This window comes from Triticum dicoccoides, chromosome 5A, assembly GCF_002162155.2.
Source record: "Triticum dicoccoides isolate Atlit2015 ecotype Zavitan chromosome 5A, WEW_v2.0, whole genome shotgun sequence".
NCBI lineage: Eukaryota > Viridiplantae > Streptophyta > Magnoliopsida > Poales > Poaceae > Triticum > Triticum dicoccoides.
The window spans coordinates 37892811-37895558 of record NC_041388.1 but is presented as its reverse complement, the minus strand read 5'-3'; the positions used below and the strand labels follow the sequence as shown (position 1 = coordinate 37895558).

The 2748-nt window shown below is 53.0% G+C and overlaps 1 long non-coding RNA gene across 1 annotated transcript; it reads right to left on the bottom strand.

Moving 5' to 3' along the window:
- Positions 1 to 243: 243 nt before the first annotated feature.
- Positions 244 to 1252, bottom strand: LOC119296903. Its single transcript, XR_005145446.1, has 2 exons — positions 909 to 1252; positions 244 to 526 (listed from the first exon to the last, which is right to left on the bottom strand). It is a non-coding gene; the product is annotated as an uncharacterized LOC119296903 (long non-coding RNA).
- Positions 1253 to 2748: the final 1496 nt, after the last annotated feature.

Here is a 2748-nt window from a genome sequence, read left to right as displayed (position 1 = left end):
AGGTTGGTAAGAAGAGAAGACTATATTTATCATCTCTAAAGCTATTACAGACACTACTACACACAAAAATGTGAAGTTGCCATGACTGATTGTTAGATGACATGCATTTACTGATAGAATTAACAACAATTTACAGTGAGACTATTCTAACAAAAGATTCTGTTGTGCCTCTACTGCGTCATGACATGGCAATTTACAAATAAACTGACGAGATTGAAGCGAAGGGGACGAGCAATATGCTACCTGCCGGAAGGGATCCAATGCCTTAGCAGTGCGTAGCCACGGGTGGCCGAGCTCGAGGAGGCATGAAACATATCTAACAAAAGATAAGCTCCTCTCTGCGCTCATGCAGCTCCTTGTACGTCGCCGGAGCCGCCGGAGCACGAGCGCTTGAGAGCGTTGTGCTCCCACTCCAGGAGCATCTTCCGCTCCTCTCTGTCAGGGCAGGCACGCACGAGCTCCTCCGCCCGCTGTCTCCGGGCATGCCGCCGGAGCATCCACCCACACGAGCTCCTTCGCCGTGTTACTGTAAAATAAAAAATCATGGCAACATTGACATGTTTTATGACAAGCTTATCTTAAAGTGACATGAACAGGTAATAAAATAAAAAATCATGGCAACATTGCCATGGATAAGAACCTAAAAGTAGAGCACGATTGGCCGTGCTACTGTTCTCAGAATTTGCCATGTACCGGTAATAAACCATTTTCAGAAAGTTGTCATGATGTTTGTAGCTGCACGTGGCAAACTGGTATGGAAAATGAGGGATACACATGGCGGAACATGCTGTTTAGCTGTGAAAAAAGGGATTTGCACAAGGAAATGAAGACTAATATCGATGCCACACCCATATCCTTACTCACTATATCAACAAGCTACTTCGAAAAACAAGAGAGGGGGTGCTCACCGGAGTAGGCTGTAGGCGGAGGAGACGTGGGGATGCGACGGAAGGTGTAGGGTCCACACCTATGGCGGGCTCTTGCTGGCGCGTACGAGCATCTCCCTCCGGCACACCCGAGCAACAACTCCGGCCCAAAAACACTACGGCTTCACCAAGCGCGCGGCTGCTCTAACCACCATCGTCGACACGGCCGCGCATCGGGATGCCGTTGGCGAGACCTATCCATCGTCCACCACCACATGTCGAGGGGGTGGATGCAAACGGCCCGCATGAGCACCTCCGGCAGCTTCGTCCCACCGGAATCGCGGTACCACCACGGCGTGCGTGGGTTCCTCTTCTCGTCGTCGTCGACAAGGTCGTGGCATCGAGATCCGACTGCCGCGTGACGCGCGCGAGCCTCCGGCTCCGAGCCTTTGCCTCCGCCCATGCGCCGCTGAAAATTGCAGCCAGCAACAACGCCGGAGAACCACCAGGGAAGAGAGAGGGAGGACTCGCCGCCGGGAACTGAGAGAGAGAGAGAGAGAGAGAGAGAGAGAGAGAGAGAGAGAGAGAGAAATGGGGGCGAGAAATGGGAACGAGTGGGCGTTGTGACGGAAGACGGAGAGAGAAGAGACAGAAGCGTTCGTGACGGCGAGAAGTGCATCGCTACACGCAGTGGCAGCTGCACGCAGCGCATCTACGGCGCGCAGTGCGCTGCGATTCGTAGCAGCCAAACGTGCTACTTGAAGTATAGAGAAACGTTGGGGATCTATATGCTGCGTATTAATGTATTCGAATGACCACGCACTGACATGCGACTGACACAAGGAAGCTACGCAGTCCAGAGGACGATGTACGACCGTTGCATGGGTACTGGTTTTTACCATGATTACTTTAGGACCATGGACTTGGATCGATTACTCTCACACGTCGCAGGAGAGTACTAATCAGTTGCAGCGTCTGTTTCCCACTACACATAACCAAATTAACATGGCGTACTACGTTTTTACCTCATTTTTGCTAGGCAACTAAACTGGAGCATTAGCGCCCATGCTGCACACTTCGTCCACGACTCCACGTCCCTTGCGCGGTCACCGCCACCGTTCCCATCGTACATCCCCGAGGACACGTCCTCTGTGTGCGTGCATGGCAAGGCCCCACCGCCGCCAGTGTTGACCATCAGGCCATGGCACACTGTAGTAAAAACAGAGCAAGGCCCGCAAAGTCAAAAGGAGACGCCTGTCCTTTGCGTCAATTCTGTACCTGCTCTGCAACCTGCATGCGCCAACCGCGGGGACACTGTATTGGCAAGTATGGACCGATCACCGATGTATGTCATCTTTTTGCATTTCAAAAGAGTTTAATGCGCAGATCATCTCGCCTGGACGTGCGGCTGGATAGTTGCGTTCAGCTGCCGCTGCGTCCAGACGTCCGCTCTCTCGTGACGGCTCATTTATTTCGCGAACGTAATCGTGCGCTGACGTGGCTAACTCTGGCTGCTCCAAGATGCGTGCAAATGAACCGGTGGTTTAGAGCACGTTCGGGCTGAAATTCATAAAACCTGACGTTCGGCTCTTATCGATTCCGTTTATTTTTGCAAAACGCTTATCATCAGCCGAATGATAATCACCCATGCGTCTGTTGCCTCGGTTGTGCAACAGGCTCCCGCTATGGACCCACCACCACGCCTGATGGAACGGCACGCCTTTGTCCACCTTATCCCTATCTCTCTCAATCTTTTCGTCCTGGATAAGCACCACAAGGGAGATGCTCGCCAGTGTCATGCGCGCACCCGTGCTCGCCACCGGCCCGCTCTAGAAGTCGTCGTTCACCGGCGAGGAAGGGCTTCGCCGCCCCACTTCCATCC